We start from the raw sequence: 25,156 nt of genomic DNA, 5'->3' as shown, positions 1-25,156 counted from the left end.
ACTCCCTTTTACAATAGATAACCTTTCCTTTAGAGAATGGGAGAAAAAAGGGATCAAAAGAATAGAAAATAGTTTTTCAGGAAATAGATTATTATCCTTTGAACAAATGAAAGATAAATACAATATAACTCAAGATACAGTGGTGGCATATTACCAATTGAGATCCTACTTGAAGGACAAATTAGGAAGCAGTCTGAGGTTACCAGAGGGAAGTAACTTTGAATATGTGATTACAGATACAATGATAATCAAAAGATTTATAACAAATATGTATATTAAACTGCAAGAAAAGGAGAATGAGGAAACAAATGGTAAAACTAAACAAAAATGGGAACAAGATTTAAATATAAAGATAAAAAAGGAAACATGGGAGAAGTTATGTTCTGGAACGATGAGAAATACAATAAATACGAGGTTATGTATGATACAATATAACTGGATACACAGGCTATACATTACACCTCAAAAGTTAAATAAATGGGACCCAACAGTATCTGATAGATGTTTTCGATGTAAAAAAAGAAATGGGAACAACAATTCATGCAATCTGGACATGTGAGAAAGTAGAAAAATTTTGGGAAGATCTAAACCAAATATTAAATAAAATTACAGAAAACAATATACCAAAAAATCCAGAGATCTTCCTCCTAAGTAACATAAAAAACAAAGAATTTGGAATTGATTTGGATGGTGCACAAAAAAGATTTGTTAAGATAGCTCTAGCCGTAGCAAAAAAATGTATTATGTCAACCTGGAAATTGGAAGATAATTTGAAAATACAACAATGGTATATAGAAATGAATAAATGTATTCCATTCGAAAAAATAACATATAGTTTAAGAAATAATATTGAACAAATATGGGAGCCTTACATGAAACACAATAGAGAAAACCTACCGGGGACATTCACTACCTAAATTAACGAAAGGAGAAGGAAATGAAAAGAATTGACTCAATGGAATTTCTTGTTTATTTTTATTGAATGACAACATTGTTTGACTGGTTTAATGTATCCTAGATTTTGTACTTTAAATGGACGGGGGGGGGGGGGGAGGTAGGGAGGGTGGGATGGGAGGAGGGGGGGGGGAGAAAATGGCACTGTATATATTTGAAAAGGAAAAAGTATGTATCATGGTCAATGTGGTTTATGGTGTGAAAAATAAAAAATTTAAAAAAAAAGAGTTGCACGTGCAGAATGCATAAAACGGGAGCATTGCTAGAAGGAAGCAGATATAGACTGCTTCAACAAGAAGAGGAAACAGAAGAAGAATCAAACTAGCAATTATGAGGAGGTTGCATGGGCAGAAGAAGAAGAGATGGAAAAAGAATAAGAAGAATTAGAAAGAGCCAGCAGAGAACTGAAAGCAAGAGTATACAGAATTTAAGTAAGCAAATGATGATAATGAAGGAAATAAAGCATGTTAAGTACATTAGAGCCTTAATGGAAAAATCTGGTATTAGAACAAAACATGTAGAATTATTGGTGAATATGCAAAAAAGGTTTGAAGAGATTGAAGAAAAAGTTAAAGGAACAGAATTTGAAATTGATTCAATTAAAGATCAGAGGGGGAATATTCAAATTGATATTACTACTGCTAAAGAACATATGGCTCAAAAATTGGATGCCTTACAAAATTTTAGTCGAAGAAACAATTTAAAAATTTTGGGACTCAAAGAAGGGATGAAGGAGATGATATCAGACAATTTTTTGCAACGATGGATCCCACAAAGTCTTGGAGTCAAAGAATTTCTGGGAGATATTTAGATATAAAGAGCACATCAAGCTTTAAGACCTCAACGACAACCAGATCAAAAGCTGCAACCAATACTGGTTGAATTCCTTCGTTATCAAGAAAGAGAGAGCTAAACAAGCAAAGGAAAGACAAGTCCTTTAGAAGTCTTTTTCTATCCAGTTTTGAATTGTTGAAGAAAATAAAGGAATTTAATCCAATTAAAAATGTACTGAGGAAAAAAGGTTACACTTTTGTTTTAAGATATCCAGTCACCCTGAAGGCTTTTGTTTCAGGAAACCAAAACAAGTTCTTTGTTGAACCAAAAAAGGCTGTACAGTATGCTGAGGCTTTGCCAGATATTCATCGTGAAGAGGAGATGAGTACTGAGCAACAGGGTGCAATTTGACGGACATTTTCAACAGTAATATTTCTAACTGATAAAGTGCGATCTATATATGTTTAAGTAAATGAAATGTGACAACATTTTCAGGAGAGCTGGGAAGGAGTGGTTGACGGCTGTCAATTCATGTGTGCAGTTGTTTCATGGAGGGGAGAAATGTTGTTTTTCTGTGTAACAACATTAGTAGGGTTTTTTTTCTATCTTTACAGGGTTTCTTTTCTTTTTCTTGTGTTCTTTACATCTGTAATGGTTGATGATAATAATAATAATGTTATATATGATAATGTGGTAGAACTAGAAGTTGGGAGTGTTGAGGTATGTGTGAGAGATGGTTTTATTATTATAATAATTAATGCATAAGATTAGTTTATTTGCAGATGAAGTTAAAATGTTTTTGACTGAATCAGAAAGGCCATTAAGTAAATTGCATTTAAGAATATGGTGTAGTATCTGGCTATAAAATAAATTGTGATAAAAGTGAAATAATGCCTATAGTAGAGGCAGATTACAAGCAGTGTAAAAAGGAAAGTCAATTTCAGTGGCAGAAAAATGCAATTAAATATTTAGATATTAAAATTGATAGCAGTTTAAATAATTTATTTCAATTGAATTATACACCATTGCTTAAGAAAGTAGATGATTTACAGAAATTGAAGGAACCACCTATAACATTAATATGAAGGGTTAATTGTATAAAAAGAATATATTTCCTAGAGTACAGTATTTATTTCAAACGCTACCTATGTTTATACCATCAAAAATTTTTCAAGAACTAAATAAGTATGTAAGGAAATTTATTTGGAAAGGGAAGAGTTGCATTAGAAAAATTAACATGGAAATTTGAATTAGGAGGACTTCAATTACCAAATTTTAAAAATTCGTATAGAGCAGCACAATTAAGGTTTCTCTGCTTTTTTTTTCCCAAGAGGGAGAGAAGCCAGCATGGCTGAAATGAAAAAATGGAACGATAAGCTTTTTTATTGGAAATAGAGATATTCCTTTGTTAAAACATCTCTCATATATGGAGTAAAATACATTTAGAAATGGAATAAGAAATTTTCAGATACCAAGAATGATATTGAGTCAGAATCAATGTATTCCTTTTGCAATAAATAATAAACTTTGTGATATTTGGTTTAACAAAGGAATTAAGACAATAAAATATTATTTTCAAGGTTCAACTTTAATGACATTTGAGCAATTGAAAAGTAAGCATGGAATACAAAATAATACAATATTCTCTTATTATCATTTAAAGGCATATTTAAGAGAAAATTTAGGTCCAGATTTGATATTACCTGAACAAAGTTATTTGGAATAATTAATCACAGATATAAATATTAAAAAGTTCATTTCAATTATGTATACAATTTTGCAAAAAGGAATGTATAAACCAGAAGTTCAGAAGTCGAGACAAAGATTGGAGAAAGAGATAAAAATATTCAAGAGGAAACTTGGTTAGAACTTTGACAGGATAGTATGAATAACACAATTCATGTCCTGTGTAGAATGGTACCATATAATTTTTTACATCAACTATATCTTACTCCACAGAAATTAAATGGATTAATTTTTAATTTTTCAGGTAAATGTTTTAGATACAATAAAGAACTAGGTACTTTTCTACACGACGTGGGCATGTTCAAAATTAAGACCCTTTTGGACAGAACTTTTTTTTTTGTGGAAAGAGTTACAAAAGTAAACTTTCCTCAAGATCCAAATTTTTTTTTATTGGAAATATTTTTGACACAGCATTGAAATTGAAATTAAATAAATATCAAAAAGAATTTGTTAAAATAGCCCTAGCAGTCGCTAGGAAATGTGTGACATTAACTTGGAAATCAAGATGTGTATTTGGAAATGGGTAGATGGCATACTGACATAGGTAGTTGTATACCACTTGAAAATATTACATATAATTTACGTAGTAAATTTGAAATTTAAAAAAAAATCCTATTGGTATGAGTGTCCACATGGTGGACCATGAGTGCCCTCTGTCCAGCCTGCTCCCAGGTGTATTTCTGGTGCTGCGGGCCCCAAAGCGGACAGCTATGGATGTCCCACCCAGGCTTGTGCCAGCAGGCCATTCACACTGCAATCCAATTCACCACTGCATATGAATCCATATGGATACAGAGCAGACCTGTCATCTCTTTAATTGTGGGGTACAGAGCCACTGCTTTCCATAGCTTTCCAATAAATCTGAATCTGAAATCTGAGTTGCCTTCTGTTCTTCCGATGACATGAGCCATCCATAAACCATGCCTGCTGCTGCTGCTTTTGTTTATTGAGGGAGTTGAACAGCTGACCCCCAGGATATGGGAGAGGGATGTACGTCAGGCACTTCGGGAAGGGGACTGTTGCTCTTGGGGAGGGTCATGACTTGCTCATACAGCCTGCTGACCCTCTCCACCTCTCCCTGGTCCACAATGTAAATTCTCTATTTTACAATGGTGACCCTTTTTGTGGGTGTTATCGGCGCAGTTGACCCACTGCATGATTGGCAGGTGAAGCTGGAGTGATACAGTTTCAGTGGCCTTTTGGGCTCCATGGCTGGGGCACCAGATAGCACGCCAGGAGCCGGTGTTCAAAGGGGCTGTAGCAGGAGGTAGGGACATGGTGGGTTTTGGTCCAGAAGCAAGTGGAACTCTGGAGCCATTGATTTTCTGCCAGAAACTCCACTTGGCCATGGTGGTGGTGGCGGAAACTTGAAATTCAAACATGACCTCTATCTGACTGCAGGCTAGTGGAAGTGCCTGCTCAATGGGCTGGTTTAGCCATGTCGAAATCCATCTGCTACCTCGGATCCCAGTGGAACGTGGCTTTCTTTCTGGAGACTGCATAAAGCGAGCCTAGTAGCATGGTGAGGTGGGGAATGTGCTGCCACCAGTAGCCTAAAAGGCCGTTAAAGCTCTGGATCTCGGCTTTATTGGTGGGCCCCACAGTGTTTAAAATTTTATTCTTTGCAACCTCTGGAATGTCCTCTACCCTGAGTGCCATTGAATGCCCAGGAAGAGGACTGTCTGGCTGGGGCCCTGTACCTTCTCTGGGTTGGCTGCCCAGCTATGTGCATGGAGTCCTGAGATCAAGGACTGTAGTGCTTGTCCCACAGCTGTGGGGCTCTGTAGGAGTATATCATCGATGTAATGGGTCTCATTGATGTAGGGGACAAGGCCAATTCATTTTACATTGCAGGCGATTAATCCAAGGCAGTGTCCCTGGGGCAGCTGACAGAAGGTGTATTGAGTGTCTCCTGAGGTAAAGGCAAACTGGTCCTGTGAAGAAGGACTCAATGGGATTGAAAAGAATGCATTTGTGAGGTCCACCACAGCATAACCTCTGGTGTTGTCTTCCAATGTGACCACATTGGGAATGGCAGCAGTGAGAGGGGAGTGTGGTCACCTGTTGTTAATTTCCTGTAGTCAATTGTCATGAGGCATGTGTCGTTCTTATTATGGATAGGCCAGACTGGACTGTTGCGGGTGACACATGGAATAATAATACCTCAATCACTTAAGCAATCTCTTCAGTGCCTCCCAGCACCCAATACTGCCAGGTGCATTTTACCTAGGGGATTGGCGTGGGGGGTGGGTAACAACTGGAGTCCACTTGGCACTCTGACCACAATGGTTGCTCAAGTGACCCCAAAGGTGAATTTCCCCCCTATCAATGTACAGAGTCTGCCTCTTGAGTACATTCATGCTAAGAAAGCATTCAGGGGAAGCTGCCACCAGAACAGGATCCGAAGGTTCACTGCCTATGGAGAGGTGAGGGTGACCTCTCTGAATGTAAAAATTGAGCTCTCTAGCCCCTCTACAGAAATCCTTGGTCCCCTCCATCCTTTGGGGTTCCAACAGAAATAGTATGCTCAGCCCCAGTATTAACCAACATCATCCAGCACTCAGTATTCCCCTTTTCCCTGTGTATGGCCACTGTGATAAATGGCCTTGGATCACCCAGGTGGGACAGGTCTGCTGACGGATCAGCCGGGGGCCCTGGCCTCTCTTCTATGGGACAGTGTTGGAGGTGTGCCATGCTGTGGGAGGTGTCAGGTGCGACTGCATATTGGACATTTCCTGTCGCACCAAGGAGATACTGTCTGTTTTGAGGGCAGCAGGGCCCACCTCTGATAGGAGACAAGTAAAAGGCTGAGTAGTCTGGGGCGAGGTGGGCAGTGCAATGAGTGCTCCGCCCTCGTGGGGCTTCCCACCCACAATGCTCCTGCAACAGCTTGAATGGTGGAGGTGGAGATGCAATGGATGCAGGCAGGATCCACTCCAGCCTTTAGGGTGGTGTCGGGTGGCACTTGAAGGGAATTATTAACTGATTGCTTTGCTGATAGGATGCCCAGAGCAATTGACTCAAGATTGGAGAGGTGGATTTGGGGAGCTCCATCATCCAACAGCTGATGTAGTCATGTGGCCTGGGCTCACACGGCCACTGGCAATATCTGCCTCCCAGCCCTGCCACTCGCCCTCTTCCCACTCTCGGCTACTTCCACTGAGGGTTCCTTGTGGAGGGTCTGGGACCGTGTCGTTACTGGCTGGGCTTGCTGAATTTCTGGTATGCAGGGTAGACAACATTTGTAATGGGACTTCACCTCCTCATTGTCCACACATCCCCATCCCACGACTACGTCACCCTCTCCTCTGTGAATGATAATCACCCTTATATTAATGGGATTGACCTGCCAGTTGGATTGGTGGGCCACTCACTCACAGTTGCTGTGCTTAAAACTAATTGGCAAGCAGCCTCAGTATATTTGTCCTCAAGGCTACTGATGCGCACCTGGGCAATGTCCCCTGCAATGAACCATGGTGGTGCTTCAGGGACTTGATTTGCTCATCTTTGAGCACTCTGTTTTGTTAAATTCTGAGTTATATCCCACTGGCTCCTCAGCAGGGATATTAGCAATCATAGGACTTCCCCCACGGCCCCCCCAGCTTCAGGAAATTCTGATTTCTCCAAGACGAAGGCCATATGGTGCCAAATCCTTTCTCTGCAGGAGTCCAGCCTGTCAACCTAGTTGACTAGTATCACGTGGCGCACCAGCCAAGCCGCTAGCTTGATAAACTTGATTTTCATCTGTCAACCCATGGATCCTAATTTCTCCCTGATGTTCACCTGCAACTCATGTGTTGCCTACTGCTGCTCCTGTTGGTGAGAAGTTCAATAACCACACGTGCATGTGACAGGACGCCCATATAAATCCTGGTTAGTATCATCTTAATCTTCCACATGGTTAGTTATTGTGCGTGTGTCTGGCCGGGTCTCTTTGAACCCTGCTCACAACACCAATTGTTCTGTGAGATTAAATCAGTTTTGGTGCATTCACCGAGAGACGAGTCCAGACACAGGCTAACAAACAAAGGATGATCTTCATGCACACACGTGAAAATAGTAACAGGGAAATCACAAAACAACACTTTATCATAAACAATATTGGCATTCACATTGGATACAATAATCTCCAACACTCATAGTGTCCTCCTCTCTTTCTCTCTCTATTACAAACGTGCAGTAATAGTCAGTAACTAGCACTCTTACATGACATGGGGTACAGCTCAATACTAAGTATTCCCACACAATACTATGGTCCCACTCCAAGTGTAGTGCACACCTTAACAACTACTCCTCCATCAATGTCCATAGTTCGTGACCTGGCGTAGAGCAGCATTTGTAGTCGGGACCAAGGAGCAAAGTGGATGATCTGCCACATGTGGTAGGCTTTTAAAGTGCAGTCAGCTGGGGAGTCTGCCCCAGGTAATCAGTTAGTGATTTAAAGGGGCCAGTGGTCAAGTGTGCATCAAAGAATGGGCAGAATTCAACCTTGATTGGCAGGTGATGCAACTTTCAACTAGGTTCCAGACGAAGAGGTCATGTGACAATCCACATTCCCACCAGATTCTAGACAGAGAGGCCACATGACTCTCTACAATCTACACAACACCGGTAGCCAACTAGAACCAGAACCTTTTATTTCCACTCAGTTTCCTGCCGATAACCTCATTCTCTATTCTTGCTGGTATCTTTCCTGTAATTGCATGGCCTCTCATTATTAAGCAAGCTCATGTGCAACACCTTGTCAAAGGCCTTTTTAAAAGCTAAATATACAGCATCTCCTTTGTCTAACCTACTTGTGGTTTCCTCAAAAAATTGGAGAAGGTTTGTCAGGCAAGATTGTCCCTCAAGGAAACCATGCTGACTTTGGCCTATCTTGTCATGCACCTTCAGGTACTCTGTAACTTCAACCTCGAAAACCTCCATTAACTTCCCAACCACCAATGTTAACCTGGGTCATTATCCTTCCAGCTGACTCCCTCCCGTTTTAAATAGTGGAGTGGCCTTAATTTTCCAGTCCTCTGGAACCATGCAAAGATCTATTGATTCTTGGAATATTATCACCAATGCCTGTGCAATCTCTATAGCTACTTTTTTAAAAACCTTCTAAGTGATTTCCAACTCTCAACACTACCCGATATCCAGCCATGAGGAGGGTGGATTGCTATCTATTTGATCCAAACTTTAGAGAAGAACAGAAAAAAGATGTAGATCAAGTTTTAGAAAGGATTGACAGCTTTTTTCCAAACAAGACCATTTTTTCTTTTGGACATACCAACAATAACATTTAAAGAAATTAATTATTTATTGAATAATTGATCTATTTAAGCCAATGATTTTGAGATTTATTATAGATTTTGTCTGGTGAGAATTTAGAATTTGATATATTTAAAATACCTAATAAACGGACATTTTATGATATTTCTAAGGAGTTGTGGAGGGCAGAATAAAAAATCTTTCAAGAGAGAGATGCAGCAATTATAATTGAGAACATTTGGTTTAAGCCCAACATGCAAAGTTGATTCTTCTTATTCATTGGTAAAGTATGATGATGATTTTTCCTAAGCATTCAGAGAACAATAGTTTCATGTGGTTCTAGTTGTAGTCCTGATACAGCATCTCGATCCAAAGTGCTGACCATTCCTTTTCTTTCACAGATGCTGCTTGACTTGCTGAGTCCTAGAAGTCTTTTATTTTGCTCCAGAATTTAGCTCCTGTGCTTTTCTCCTTTTTTCCTCTCACTGTGACTGTTCAACAATAGTTTATTTCAAAATTCTGCAAAGAAAGAGGCAAAATTACTATAAGATGGTTGTTTATAATTTCAGTCTATTTTACTTGATTCTTAGCTATCCACACATTCATACCACTCTCACTCAGTTGCTGAAGGGCCTATTGCCCTCTCTATAAAAGCAAAGGTTATGTATTTTTTTTAAAAAAAGGGCATTCAGCAATGCGCACATGTTGAAATGATTCCTCATAATGTCAAAACAAGAGTAAGATGATCTTCAAGCTTCTGTGTGAATCACTTGTGAGCACCTTTTGAACTCCTATAGTATCTCTGCCTTTTGCCAATATATTACTGCTTTCAAGAATCTTCAAGTGTTACTTTATGCTTGCATCATTCGTCCTTGCATCATTGGTAAACTTGTTCAGCCATACAAAATGATCATATAACTTCTGGTCCCATTACTAATTTCTGGTAAATTCTTTCTTATTGATGGTGAATCTTAAACCAAGCTTGGATTTTCTGACTTGACACTTAAACTTCTCTTCTGTGGGTCTCTCCTTATGGAATAATTGTCTTTATCATATAGTATTGAAGTCTGTACATGTTAAGTTTACTGAACTTTCTACAAACTCAATCAAGCATGGTCGTCCACCTTGCCATGATTTATTTTTCCTGACATCTCATTATTCTTTCTTTCAGGATGCTTACAACTACTGATGTCAAGCTCGCAGGTCTGTAATTCTTTCGGTTGTTCCATCTTTGTAAATTGGCACCATGTTCATTGCTGTCCATTTTGTGATCACATCCTTTATTCAGAGTTTCTTTTAAGTTGTCAGAATATGCTCATTCCCAAATTTCCTTAATTATAGCATGTATCAAAAAATCTCAAACAGGACCTAAGCCCTTATTCAAGCCATGAATGTATGTATTAGAATCAGAATTTATTGTCATGAAGAAGTCACAAAATTCATTGTTTTGCAGCAGCGTCATCACAGTGTAAATGTTCAGATAAACCACCTTCCAATAATGAATGAAAATAGTGCACGAAAAGTCAAAGGAAGGCAGTGTCTTTGGTTCATGAATCATTCAGAAATCTGATGGCAGCAGAGAAGAAGCTGAACTTGTGCTGCTGAGTGCTCGTCTTTAGGCTCCTGTACCTTTTTCACCATGGTGGCATATCGAAGAGGCCATGGTGAGGTCCTTGAGGATAGAGGCTGCTTTCTTAAGACATCACCTCTTGTAGGTGTACCTAATGTCGCAGGCCAACTTAACAACCCTTTGGAGTTTTTTTTGTTCTGAGTATTGAAACCTCCATATCAGACAGTGATACAGCCAGCTAGAATGTTCTCCATGGTACACCTGAAGAAATTTTTGAGAGTTTTTGGTGACGTATCGAATCTTCTCAAACACCTTACAAGGTATAGCCATTGGAGAGTGGAGAGCCTGCTTTGTGATTGCACCAACTTGGAGGCTCCCAGACAGATCCTTGGAGATGTTGACACCCAGGAATTTTAAGTTTTTGACCCTCTCCACCACTGAGCTCTCAATGAGGACTGGATCATGTTCTTCTGACTTCCTCTGAATTCTGCAATCATCTCTTTGGTTTTTCTGATTTTGAGCACAAGGTTGTTGGGGTGATAACCGTGCAACGAGCTGATCTGTCTTCCCCTTTACACTTCCTCATTCCTGATTGTGATTCTGCTGACTTCTATAGTGTTGCCGGCAAAGTTGTAGATAGGATTGGAATTGTGCTTGGCCACCCAGTCATCAGTGTATAGTGAGTAGAGCAGTGGGCGAGGCACCCATCCTTGAGGTGCACCTGTGTTGAGAGTCAATAAGGAGGAGACATTTTTACCAATTCGTACTAACTGTGGTCTTCTGATGAGGAAGTCAAGGATCCAGTTGCAGAGGCCCAGGGTTTGGAGCTTCTTGACCAGCACTGCAGGAATAATGGTCTTGAAGAGCAGCTGTATGTATGAGTTGCTGTTTTCAAGGTGATTCAGAGCTAAATGGAGAACCAGCAATATTTCACCTGCTTTGGAGCAATTACAGTGGGTCCATACCTTAGATATGTGTTAATTCTGGCTATGACGAACCTCTCAAAGTATTTCATCACAGTAGATGTTCGTGCTACTGGGCGATAGTCATTGAGGCAGCTCACATTATTCAATAGTCTGTTTTTTTTTAAATTTTATTTTCTCTATTTTCTAAAGCTTCAAATGAGAGAGATTATTAAAGTTTAATTGCTAATAGAAGTTTAACGTTGAATGGGAGAAAGTTATCAAGAGATGTAAATTTGAATTTTAGCTTGTGAAATTAAACTCGAATAGACAAGTGAAATTAATGTAGCTTGTTAATTGAACGTGAAAAATGGCTGGTTGAAGCTGGGTTGTCTCTGAGAGTTAAACTCATTAGTTTAAATTAAATGTATGTTGCACCCAGGTGTTTTAGTGCACAACTTATCGTAATGAAACATGCGAGTGTACCAAGCAGCAGTGATATCTTGACAAATGACCAACAGCTTCTGCAAGGACTATTTTGGAGAAGTGGAGAGTTGTAGGCAGAGAATACTGTGGCAGCCATCTATGGTGGAACAATTATAAAAAATAGTATTTAAAAAAAATTAGAATGCAAGAGACAAGACTCCAGACATTTCACTGCAGGAGCAGTAGTCATCATAGAGATGAGAATGGGGACTGAGAATGAATTTATGGAGGTTAGTACAAAAAATGTTAATATTTTAAAATTAGTATCTCAAGTGGAAGCCATTGTTGATCATTAAATACAGGTGCAATCTGTGAACAAACCAGAGTGAATTGAGAATATAGCAACAGTGTTCTACATCAACACAAATTTATATATGGTAGATGGCTGGAAGATTGCCAAGAGAGCAGCAAATTTGCTAAATCTATAGATAGTTGTGGATTAGGTTTCAGCAGAAGACTTGCTGAGGTAAAGCTGGACAACGTTAATTAAATGAGAACTAAAAGAATTTCAACCATGTAGCAGATTTGAGGGTGAGAAGTCATCTGTGTCAAATTGCATCATGGTTATGAATGGTCATCTTTAGCCTTGGACAATTAACCTAGAGTGGAACTGGTCGAGTTTGTGGCAGGAAACAAAGATTATTTCCAAGTATTTTATATTTTAGTTTGATTAATGTATGCTCATTTGCAGTTTATTTCTGCTTTATCATGATAAATCTGATATATTAAGGGATTTTAAAAAGAGGTGATTAAAAAGAAAGGATGATAAGAAAGTGCAGTGTCACCTAATTTTGTTGCTTCAATTAATTATTGTAGGTAGATGTGAAATGAGAGGCATGGGACAGTTTCTTCAACTCCAGAGATAATTTGGTGTAAACAAAATTTCTTGATACTCCATCAAATCGTAGAACAAAGCATACATTTCCTGTAAATGAATAGAAGATGAGCATTGAAGAAAAATGATATAATGGGTCAAAGGCTATAATTAGAGAAGGATGAAGAGGGAGTTCAATATCATTGCGAAGGATATATTTTGTGACACCAATAAACCATTGTCAACTGCAGCAGGTCTGGAAACCATTTTATTAACAGAGGAAAGGTGATTTGACATTTCAAAAGTTTGGGTAAATAAAGGCAATTGAAAGTAAAGATTGACATGTCAGTGAGATCAAGGATATTTTTTGAGTATTGATGACACATGATAAACTGCAAATGCAACATGTTATAATCAGAACTAGGCCATTTCACAATCAATGCACAAGATCGACCTGTCACTTCCAGACATGAATGGAAGAGGATGCTCAAAGATAAAGTTAAAGCTTTTAGAAGTGCTGAATGAATGATTAATAGTGTCTCCAAGTTTCTTAACTTTTTAGAAACAAGTAGTTGGACAAATCTGTTCAGTAAATGTGAAATCAAGAAAGAGTTGTGAGTACAAGATATATCAAATGCAGGCAAATATAATATTTTGGCTCCATTGCTGAACTTTTTTTTGCTGCAGAGAAAACTATACCTCCAGCAAAGATTATTATAAAACTTTCATAACTCTCTGGAAAACTGCACAGATACATATCGGACAGCAAAATGAAGGGAAGATCCAGTATGGTGGATTAAAATTACTTCAATGATTAGCAAAATGACTATGGGTGGGGAGATGATTTGGAGAGGAGCCCCTGACTGTGGTGAGGTGAAATTGGTGGAGAACTTCCTGGGAGTAAATTTCACCTGTCCTGGTCTGACCACATTGTCACAATGGCCAAGAAAACACTTCAACTCAACTGCCTTAAAAGTCTAAGCAAATTTAGCATATCCTTTATATTTTTTAACCAATTTTTGTGGTTAGACCAGATGCATCAGGGCTTTGTATGGAAGCTCCTCTCCAAGACTATGAGAAACTGTTGAAAGGTCTGAAGATAGGTCGATCTATTCTATACGTACCTCCAGCTGCCTTGGGAAAACTGCCAATGTATTGAAGGCAGAAAACAATCAAGCTTGAAAATACAAGCCTTCAGATTTGAGAACAGTTTCCTGCTGTTATCAGACTATTGAATAGACCTCTTACTGGTAAAAGATGATGACTGTTTATCATTACTTTTCCCCATACCTTGTACTTTTTAACTTGCCTTAACACTATACACTGCACTTTTTTAGTTTTGTACTACCTGCTACACTTAAGAGTGGGTTAACCACTGAATAGGATGCAAAAGAAAGCTTTTGTTGTCTCTTGGTCCACAGCAATAAACAATTCATTTCATTTTTAACAATTGAAAGATGTCATCAGTGGTTATATGGAATGGCACTTCAGAATCAGAATTTCTTGTCATGAATAAGTTGTTTTGTAGCGGCATCATAGTGCAAACATTCATGTAAACCACCTTAAATAAAATAGTGCACCAAAAGTCAAAGGAAGGCTCATTGATCTTTCAGGAATCTGATGGCAGTAGGAAAGAAGTGGTCCTTGTGCCGCTGGGTGCTCTTCTTTTGGCTCGTATCTTTTTCCTGATGGTAGCAGAATGAAGTGGGCACGACCTGGGTGGTAGGGGTCCTTGAGGATTGAGATTGCTTTCTTAAGACACCACCACCTTTTGTAGATGCCCTCCATGGTGTGAAGTCTGGTGCCTGTGATGTCACAAGCCGAGTTAACAACCTTCTGGAGTTTTTCCTTGTCCCGAGTGTTGGCACCTCCATACCAGAGAGTCCTGAGTTTTGGCACCTTCATACCAGACAGTGATGTAACCAGCCAGAATGCTCTCCACGGTACATCTGTAGAAGTTTTTGAGTCTTTGTTGACATACTGAATCTCCTCAAACACCTCACAAAGTATAGCCGCTCTTGACCCTCTCCACAACAGAGCCTTCGATGGGGACTGGATCGTGTTCTGACTTATTCCTGAAGTGTATAATCATCTCCTTGGTTTTGCTAACATTGAGTACAAGGTTGTTGGTGTGACACCACTCAATGAGCTGATTTTTCTCCGTCATGTACGCTTCCTTATTGCTGTTTGTAATTCTGCTGAGAATTGTGGTGTCATTGGCAAATTTGTAGATAGCATTAGAATTGTGCATGGCCACACAATCATGGGTGTATATTGAGTAGAGCAGTGGGCTAAACATGCATCCTTGAGGTGCACCTGTTTTGATAATCAATGAGGAGGAGGCATTGTTTCCAAATTCATACTATGGTCTTCTGATGAGGAAGTCAAGGATCCAGTTGCAGAGGCCCAGGGTTGGAGCTTCTTGATCAGCACTGAGGGAATAATAGTGTTGAAGGCTGAGCTGTAGTCGATGAAGAGCAGCTGTATGTTTGAGTTGTTGTTTTCAAGGTGATCCAGAGCTGAGCGGAGAGCTAATGATATTGTTCACCAATACTCAATTTGTGCTTCATTCGCAACGGCTTGACTCTGTTCATATTACAGCTGTGGTCCAAAGATACTGAGTTTAGTGTTTTGATCAAAGTTTAAATTGGAGTTGAGAAGTTATTCAGTATTAAAACTAGACAAGGAATGCCAGGTAAAAATCTCAGCTGAAGCCTGTCAAAACCTGTGATACAAAGGCAGAAATCAAATCAAATCAAGATTTAAAATGTTATCCAAGTACTGAGAGAGTAGTTAAAAGTGAAATTGTAAGCAGTCTGAAAAGGACCAAGCATGATTTGGAGGCTACTCTGCCATCTGGGTAGGGTGATGGACAGGGAAGTTTATCTCATGTTTCTGACAAGACATCTATTAGTTCATGAATAACAAATGTCCTGCTTTCAAGAAAATGTGTACTTTGAAGTAAAATGCACAGCCAGTATTTAAAGCTGGTCCATTTGTTGAGTCCAAGATTTTATTGATATGTGCAGCATTAAGTGGAGAAGTTTATATATTTTTCCACTTGAGGGAGTAAGCTGTATGAAAACAAGCTACCAAAGGAAACTTTAGTGGCTGGTACAATCATAACATTGAAAAGATATTAAGACATGTGGGAAAGGTTTGGAATGATTGCAACTATTCAATTGCAACTCTTGCATGTAGCCCAGAATATCAAATTGCTTGGCATGAACGGGTGGCACTGAAGGCTTATTCCATTTGTGTATTCTGTCTGCTGCATTCCTGCCAATTCACTAACCTATCTGTAACTTTTGATTCTTTCCATCCAACCAATATTTCCCACAGCTTGCTCTTTAAATCTGGTGTCATCAGGAAATTTTTGTCTCCCATACACTTATAAAACCATAGAACATTACAGCATAGAAACAGGCCCCTTTGGCTATCTAGTGTGTGCCAAACCATTTTTCTGCTAAGTCCCACTGACCTGCACCCAATCCATCACCCTCCATCCTTCTCCCATCCATACACCCGTTCAAATTCTTAAATGTTAAAATTGAGCGTGCATTTACCACTTCACCTGGCAGCTCATTCTACATTCCATAGTGCACTTTCCACAACCCTTATCTTCTGGTTTGTATCTCACCTACCCTCTGTGGAAAAAAGCCTACCTGTATTTACTATTCATCCCCTCAAAATTTTAAATATTTTATCAAATCTCCCCTACACTCCAGGGAGTAAAGTCCTAACCTGTTTAACCTTTCCCTATAACTCAGTTCCTGAAGTCCGGGCAGTATCCTAGTAAATCTTCTCTGCACACTTTCTATCTTATTAATATCTTTCCTGCACTTAGGTGACCAAAACTGCACCCAATACTGCAAATTTAGCCTCACCTATGTCTTGTACAACTTTACCATAACATCCCAACTCCTATACTCAATACTTTGATTTATAAAGGCCAACAAGTTAAAAAGCTTTCTCTATGGCACTATCCACCTGTGATGCCACTTTCAGGGAATTATGTACTGTATTTCCAGGCTCCTCTGTTCTTCCGCATTCCTCACTGCCATACATGTCCTTTCTTGGTTTTTCCTTCCAAAATTCAACATCTCATACATGTCTGCATTATATTCCATTTTTCAGCCCATTTTTCCAGCTGGTCCAAATGGCACTGCAAACTTCAAAAAAAATTGTACGCTGTCCACAACACCCCCAATCTTGGTGTCATCTGCAAACTTGCTGATCCACTTTACCACATTATCATCCAGATCATTGTTATGGATGAGGCAGACCACTACTCACAGATCTCCAGTCTGAGAAGCAATCATTCCCAACAACTCTCTGGATCTCCTGTCCAGCCATTGTTGCATCCAGTTTACTACTTCACCAGGAGTACTGAGCATCTGATCCTTCCTGACTAACCTCCCATGTGGGTCCTTGTCAAAGGCCTTACTAAAGTCCATGTAGACAAAATCCTCAGCTTTTTCTTCATCAACTTTCCTGGTAACCTCAAACTCTACAAGATTGGTTAAGCATGACCTACCAGGCACAAAGCCATGTTGACTATCCCTAATCAGTTCTTGGCTATCCAAATACTTGTTTGTCCGAACGCTTTCAATAATTTACCTACTACTGACGTAAGGCAAACTGACCTATAATTTCCAGAGTTACTTTAGGAGCCTTTTATTTAAATGAATAATGTGAGCTATCCTCCAAATCGCTGGCATCACACCTGTAGCTAAGGAGATTTTAAATATTTCTACCAGAGCCCCTGCAATTCCTATACTAGCCTCCCTCAAGGTCCAAGGGAATATCTTGTCAGAATTTATCCACCCTTGCTTTAATCAGGATCAGAATTTATTGTCATGAATAAGTCATGAAATTTTGTAGTTAGAAAGTGCCTCTTCCTCTTTAATCTGTTTTGGTTCCATGACCTCACTGCTTGTTGTCCTTGCTTCCCTCAAATCTGTGCCAGTTTCCTGAGTGAATACTGATGCAAAAAGCCCATTTAAGATCACTCCCATCCCTTTTGCCTCCATATATAACCAACCACTCTGATCCTTGAGGGAAACAATTTTGTCTTTCACTATCCTTTTACTCTTAATAGACCTGTTGAACAATGTCTGCCAAAGCAACTTCATGTCTTAGCCTTCCTGATTTCTTTCTTGAGTTTGTTCTTGCATTTTTTATACTCTTCATTTTCTCTGTGTTGCCTATACCTGCTCTATACCTCTCCTTCTGAACAAAATCCCCAAAATCCCTCGATGACCAAGGTTCCCTACAGCTGCTAACTTTGTCTTTAATCTTGACAGCAACATAGAAACTCTGTACTCTGAAAATTTTACCTTTGAAGGTCTTCCATTTACCTCGCACATCCTTGCCCGAAAAAACTTATCCCAATCCATGTTTTCTAGATCCGTTCTCATTTCCTCAAAGTTGCCCTTTCTCCAATGTAGAATCTCAACCAGAGGCTCAGACCTATCCTCCATAATTAACTTGAAACCAATGGCATTATGATCACTGGACCCAAAATGTTCCCCTACACATCTGTCACCCTGAAAAAGAGATCCAGTATTGCTTTCTCTCTAGCTTGTACCTCTATATATTGATTTAGAAAACTTTCCTTAACACATTTGACAAACTCCAAGCCATCCAGACCTTTTACATTATGGGAGTCCCAGTCAATATGTGGAAAATTAAAATGCCCTACTATCACAACCTAAGTTTCCTGCAACTGTCTACTATCTCTCTCCAGAAAATAAATGACGATTGAAAAATATAAAATTTTCAGATTTGTCAAGCAGATGTGGAAGAAAAGGTGATATATTTGGACTTTAAGATTTTGAGAAGATTCCATCAGTGATTAGTGTTAAAATGAAAACACATGGATACGATCATTGGTTGTGAGACTGGTCAAGAGGAGTGAAATGCCCAAGGGATCAGAGCAGGGACACCAGCCACTCAGAATGTTACCTAATTATAGGAAGGATATAAACAGAGTGGAGAGAGTGCAGAGAAGGTTTACCAGAATGTTACCTGGGTTTAAGCATCTGGAGTATAGGGAGAGATTGGACAGATTAGGTCTTTATTCTTTGGAGCGTAGAAGGTTGAGAGGGGATTTGATAGAAGTATTTAAGATTATGAAAGGGATAGACAGAGTGGATGTGGATAGACTATTTCCGTTAAGAGGAGGAAAGATTAAAACAAGAGGACATGAGTTAAGAATTAAGGGGCAGAGGTTTAGAGGTAACATGAGGGGGAACTTCTTTACTCAGAGAGTGGTAGCCGTGTGGAATGATCTTCCGGGAGAAATAGTGGCGGCGGAGTCAATTGTATTATTTAAGAAAAGGTTGGACAGGTATATGGATGAGAAGAAGATGGAGGGTTATGGGCATTGTGCAGGGAGGTGGGACTAGAAAGGGGTGTTTGGTTCGGTGCAGACTAGAAGGGCCTAATGGCCTGTTTCCATGCTGTAATTGTTATGTTATGTTATGTTACTGTAATGCAGATGAGAGAATAAAATGCACTGTATCAAAATTTGCAGAGGAAGCTAATTGGGACTTGGATGCAGAGGAGTTCCATTGTGAACTGGACAAATTGAGGGAGGGGGAAAATACATGGCAGGGGAATATTATGGTAAAAATAGACAAATGGTTGGAAATTGTATCATAGGGATCAGTACTGGGTCCACAATGTACATGATTTGAAGGAAGGGACCAAGTATAGGGTGTCTGAGTTTGCTGGAGGTACTAAATTAAGTGATGAAGCAAATTGTATGGAGGGCATAGAGTTAATATACTGTAGATAGTGTGCAAGGGTCTGACAGATAAAGTGCAACATCAGTAATTCTGAGGTCATTCACTCTGGAAAGAAGAATATAGATCAGACTAATATTTAAATAGTAAATAATTACTGTGTGCTGTTATGGATTTACCTTGGAGTGCTTGGACATAAATTCCAAAATGTTGGTTAGCAGGTGTAACAGATAATCAATAAGGCAAGTGGAATACATGAGGGATTAAAAGGATACACTGGCTTTGGAAGTAGTGCAGAGGAGGAATAATCTGGCCAAGGAAGCATCAGAGGCTGCTCATATTATGTATTTTAGACATAGGTTTTTGCTTCATATAGGAATTAATAGTTATGGCGAACAGTTGGGTAAATGGAGCAGAATCCACAATCAGTTCAGCCACAGAACCGTTGAACTGGAGAACACATCAGCACAGAAATAGGTCCTTCAAACCATCTAGTCTTTGGTAAAGTACTATTCTGCCTAGACCCAATGACCTGCAGTCGATCCATATTCCCCATACCCCTCCCATCCATTAACTATCCAAATTTTTCTATAATATCAAAATTGATCCTGCACTTCAACTGGCAGCTTATTCTTCTCATCACTCTGAATGAAGTAGTTCACCCCAAATGTTCCCTAAACACTTCCCCTTTCATTCTTAACCCATGACCTCTAGTTTTTGTCTCACCAAATTTCAGTGGAAAATGCCAGCTTGCATTTGTGCTCCATGGAATAAAGTCCTAACCTGTTTAACCTTTCCTGTAACTCAGTTCCTCAGGTCCCGGCAACATCCTTTTAATAATACGTAACTTATTTTGTAACAGAGAAGGCTTGACAAATTATATGCCTACTCCCCCTAGTTTTTGTATATTGAGTATTTTTTGAGGTTAACTACATGAGTAGCAAAAACTAGGAAGATGGATTACTATCTGAATAGCAAAAGATTAATAAGAGGAAAGGTACAATATAACAAGGCTGTATCAGTTGCTGAAGATAAATGTGCAAGAACAGCAGGTAATTAGGAAAGCAAATGGGTGTGTTGGGCTTCATACTGATGGGATTTGTAGCAAGGAGCAGAGATGTCTTGGTACAATTATCAGAGGCCTTGGTGAGGTCATACCTTGAATACTCTACCAGTGGTTTTCAAACTGCTCCCCTAAACTCACATTCCACCTTAAACAATCCCTGTGCCATAAGCCAGGGGTCCCCAAATGTTTAGACCATCAACCCCTTCATGGAATCCTTGAACCCTCATAGACCCCTCCCCCCCCCGGCAGTGCAGTTTCCATATGCATTAATGAGTGAAACTGCATACCAGCCTCCCAGCAACAACCCAAACTTTGTTACAAAACTCCAATCACCAAGTAATGAATCTCTATAAATTAAGCAAGCAATTACAAGAACAGTAAAAAAAAAACCTTTGCTTCTGGCCAGGAAGATGCCAAACAGAGCTGGGTCCAAGTCTTCAGCATCGGCGACAGCGACTCCATTCACAACATCGGGTGCAGTGTTATCGCATCAAAGGAGTCACCTTGGGCTCATGGGTAGGAGTGGTGACCTCTGGCTCCTGGGCATAAGCGGGGATCTTGCCCTCTTCAATTCTTTCTACCCCAAAAGTTCAATCAACAACCTGCTGTTTATCAAACCCCTTTCAACCCTCTGGCATTTCTAGACCCTTTGGATTGTCCCATCGACAACTTTGGAGACCCCTGCCATAAGTGCTCTGTGATTGGTCAGGGATTACTTAAGGTTGTATGTGAGTGGGAAGGGAAGGTTGAGAACCACTGCTCTAGACCCAATTGCAACTGAAATATTTTGCTTGAGAAAAATTGTCTTTGGACCATTTCCTTTGGAGTTAGGAAACTGTGCACATAACAAGTCAATCAGGTACGATTAAAACAGTGGTTAACAAACCTTTTTCTTTCCACCCACATACCACCTTAAGTAATCCCACAGAGGACTTATGGTGGACTTACTGTGGACGTAGCGTAGGGATTGCTTAAGGTTGGATGTGAGTTTGGGTGGGGGCAGTTTGAAAACCACTGCTCTATAGAGTTTTGGTTTTAGTATCTGAGAATGCAATGAGGGTTCATTGCACTGATTGGATGGCATCATGGCAAATTGGTAGAAACAAAGACTTTGGATCAAAATTAAAGCAAAAATTTGAATTTGGCTTTGATTTGAAAGAAAACTAATGATTGCTGACAATTTGAGTGAATAGTAGACTTGTAGCAAAAAGGATCAAGAATTGCTACATTCCTAATATTTGAAGCTGAGCATTAATTTGTATAAACAAGCCATGATTCAGAAACTTTTGAATATTAAAGAATGGACAAAGTAATTAAAGTACAAATGATCCTGTAGGCTAAATGAAGACACCATGTATGGTCTAGTAGGTGCAAGGATGATAAATGATATTCAGTCCAGAGAACAATTGTGTAAGGTACAGGTATACAGTCCTTTATCCAGAACCCTTGGGGGACAGTGTGTTCCAAATTTCGGATTTTTCTATATTTCGGAAAGCCAGATTTAAGCCCACCTGAATTGTGCTGCCGTATCCACCCCCCACCCCTTTCCAGTTGCGCTGCTGTCTCCAAACCCCCTGCCCGACTCGTGCTGCCGGTCTCTCCCCCTTGCCCGCCTGACTCGCACTGCCAGTCTCTCACCTGCCTGACTCATGCTGCCGGTCCCTCACCCACCCGGCTCACGCTGCCATCTCTCTCCCCACTTACCGGATTTTGGAGATTTCCGGACTTTAGATGTCCGGATAAAGGATTATATACCTGTATATTGGGAAAGCAAACGAGATGAATATTTATATACAAGTGGTAAGATATGGAAGAATTTGGAAGACTGAAGACCTGTAGTGAATGTCCACAAATTCTGGTTAGTTGTTTAAAAGATAGTTAAGCAATATTTATTTGATAATGCATAAACTATTAAGAGCCTAGAAGTTGCATTTGTAGCACTAATTTTTTTTCTTTGGCTTGGCTTCGCGGACGAAGATTTATGGAGGTGTAATGTCCACGTTAGCTGCAGGCTCGTTTGTGGCTGACAAGTCCGATACGGGAAAGGCAGACACAGTTGCAGCGGTAGCAAGGGAAAATTGGTTGGTTGGGGTTGGGTGTTGGGTTTTTCCTCCTTTGTCTTTTGTCGGTGAGGTGGGCTCTGTGGTCTTCTTCAAAGGAGGTTGCTGCCCGCCGAACTGTGACCCGCCAAGATGCACGGTTGGAGGCGATATCAGCCCACTGGCGGTGGTCAATGTGGCAGGCACCAAGAGATTTCTTTAGGCAGTCCTTGTACCTCTTCTTTGGTGCACCTCTGTCACGGTGGCCAGTGGAGAGCTCGCCATATAACACGATCTTGGGAAGGCGATGGTCCTCCATTCTGGAGACATGACCTACCCAGCGCAGTTGGATCTTCAGCAGCATGGATTCGATGCTGTCGGCCTCTACCATCTCAAGTACTTCAATGTTAGGGATGAAGTCGCTCCAATGAATGTTGAGGATGGAGCGGAGGCAACGCTGGTGAAAGTGTTCTAGGAGCCGTAGGTGATGCCGGTAGAGGACCCATGATTCGGAGCCGAACAGGAGTGTGGGTATATGCTAATCTTTGTGCGTTTCTTCAGGTGGTTGTTTTTCCAGACTCTTTTGTGTAGTCTTCCAAAGGCACTATTTGCCTTGGCGAGTCTGTTGTCTATCTCTTTGTCGATCCTTGCATCAGATGAAATGGTGCAGCCGAGGTAGGTAAACTGGTTGACCGTTTTGAGTTCAGTGTGCCCGATGGAGATGTGGGGGTCTGGTGGTCATGGTGAGGAGCTGGCTGATAGAGGTCTCAGTCTTCTTCAGGCTGACTTCCAGGCCAAACATTTTGGCAGTTTCCGCAAAACAGGACGTCAAGCGCTGAAGAGTTGGCTCTGACTGGGCAACTAAAGCGGCATCGTCTGCAAAGAGCAGTTCACGGACAAGTTGCTCTTGTGTCTTGGTGTGAGCTTGCAGGCGCCTCAGATTGAAGAGACTGCCATCTGTGCGGTACCGGATGTAAACAGCGTCTTCATTTTTGAGGTCTTTCATAGCTTGTTTCAGCATAATTAAAATGAATGGATTCTGTTCTTAATGTATTGACTTGAAATCTGTGATAGCACTGAGGATTTCCCCCCTCCCCAAGATTCTCCCACAGAATTTAGACAAAAGCATTGTAACAGGCCCTTCCGGCCCATGAGCCCATGCCACCTAATGGCCTACAACCTCGCTAATTTTTTTTTGAAGGGTAGGAGGAAACTGGAGCACCTGGAGTAAACCCATGCAGACACAGGGAGAATATACTAATTCCTTGCAGACAGCGCTGATTCAAACCCTGGTTGCTGGCAACGTTGAGCTAACTGTGCAGCCCAGGATAATTTGCTTTCACTTAATTTCTGAGGGTTCCTGCTAAAACGTATGAGGGATTCACAAACTCTGTGTGTAGCACAGAGGGTACTTGACAGTTGACTAGTATGGGAAGAGGTGTACTCTAGCTGTTAACCTTTGACTTTCAAGTGATCTTGACGAAGGTCAAAATTATAATTGTCTGTTGTCAGATGAAGCTCCTCCATTTTGTGAGTTGTCCTCTTGATATTTTAACAAACTATTGAGAATATTGTTGATGCATTTGTCAGTCATCCTGGCAATCTCTTGGATTTGTGTACCTGCTTTGGGAATCTAGAGCATGCAACCACTCAGACCCTCTGTTGGATGTAGCTGAATTATATTGAAGCTTCAACACTTGGGATGTTGTCTTGGTGATAATACTGATATTGGTTTGTCAGAAGGATTTTGCTGACAGCGAAAGAATTACCTCTCTTGTACTTTGAGATGTCTATTGCCGGCAGATTTGGTCTCTGGAATGTACAGGTGGTTCAGGGCTACTGCATTTCATTGGTGGATTTGAGATCTTAATCATTGAACACCATTTTCTCCCTCAGATGACTCAATGCTATGCTGACACACTGGAGGCAGTGGTAAATTTTGTCATCTGTCTCTGCCTTTGTCAAGGATGTATGGGAAGCGTTCATCATTTTCCAGAGTTATATTGTAGATTTTTATTGGTTGTGGTTTTGTACAATGGAGATGGGTTGATTAAAAAAAACTTTGATTTGTGAATAGTCAACACTCCTCTCTGTAACTGGTTTCTGGACTACCTAAAGAAAAGACCATAGTCTGCCCAGTTTAGTAGCAGAACGTTGACCACCATCACGCTGAGCACTGGCGCACATCAGGACTGTGGGCTCAGCTGGTTCTTGTTCATGAACTGACCCACGACTGCAATAACAGATCCAGCTGCAACAGAATCATTAAGTTTTCAGATGACGTGACAGTGGTTGGCCTCATCTTCAACAACATGAGTCACACTACAAAAGGAGAGATGGAAAATCTCATGTTATGGTGTGAGAATAAAGTGGACAGGCTGAAGTGATCATTGGACTTTGCGGATCAGGGTCAACCATCTAAATAACACATTATTAGCTTAGTTGTGGAGAGAGTAGAGAGCTCCAAGTTCCTCCAAGTCCAGTTGGGAAATGACTTACCTGGACACAACATCTTCTCACTTGTAAGGAAGGCAGAACAGCGACTGCATTTCCTGAAAAGACTGAGGCAAACAAGGCTACCAGCCAGCATTCTGTCAACATTCTTCAGGAGCTCCATCATGAGTGTCCTAGCTGACTGCATCACAGTGAGGTACAATTGGTGTAGAGCATATCCACAGGACCATAAGAGCAGCAGAGAAGTTTACTGGGCTCTCTCTTCCTACCCCCACGCACCCCCCACCCCAAGATAGTTGTTTAAAGAGGGTTTGCATAATCAGTGAGGACCCCAACCACCCTGCAC

At 40.4% G+C, this 25,156-nt stretch overlaps 1 protein-coding gene and 1 long non-coding RNA gene across 12 annotated transcripts in view; one reads left to right on the top strand and one right to left on the bottom strand.

The window, feature by feature from the left end:
* The window catches only part of grb10b (growth factor receptor-bound protein 10b), a 242,701-nt gene that overhangs the window by 67,310 nt on the left and 150,235 nt on the right, over positions 1 to 25,156 (top strand). For 8 of the 11 annotated variants that reach the window (XM_069912207.1, XM_069912206.1, XM_069912177.1 and 5 more), the window contains one exon: positions 9,902 to 9,933. The exons of the other annotated variants lie outside the window; for them this stretch is intronic. The gene's annotated coding sequence lies outside the window, so the exon portion shown is untranslated. The remainder of the gene's footprint in view (positions 1 to 9,901; positions 9,934 to 25,156) is intronic. 11 annotated transcript variants of the gene reach the window in all.
* Positions 8,931 to 25,156, bottom strand: part of LOC138750108 (uncharacterized) — a 53,049-nt gene continuing 36,823 nt past the window's right edge. The window contains exon 2 of the long non-coding RNA XR_011349073.1: positions 8,931 to 9,249. This is a non-coding gene — a long non-coding RNA (uncharacterized lncRNA). The remainder of the gene's footprint in view (positions 9,250 to 25,156) is intronic.

This window comes from Narcine bancroftii, chromosome 1 (assembly GCF_036971445.1).
Source record: "Narcine bancroftii isolate sNarBan1 chromosome 1, sNarBan1.hap1, whole genome shotgun sequence".
In the NCBI taxonomy this organism is placed as follows: Eukaryota; Metazoa; Chordata; class Chondrichthyes; order Torpediniformes; family Narcinidae; genus Narcine; species Narcine bancroftii.
This window is presented reverse-complemented; position numbering and strand designations above follow the sequence as displayed.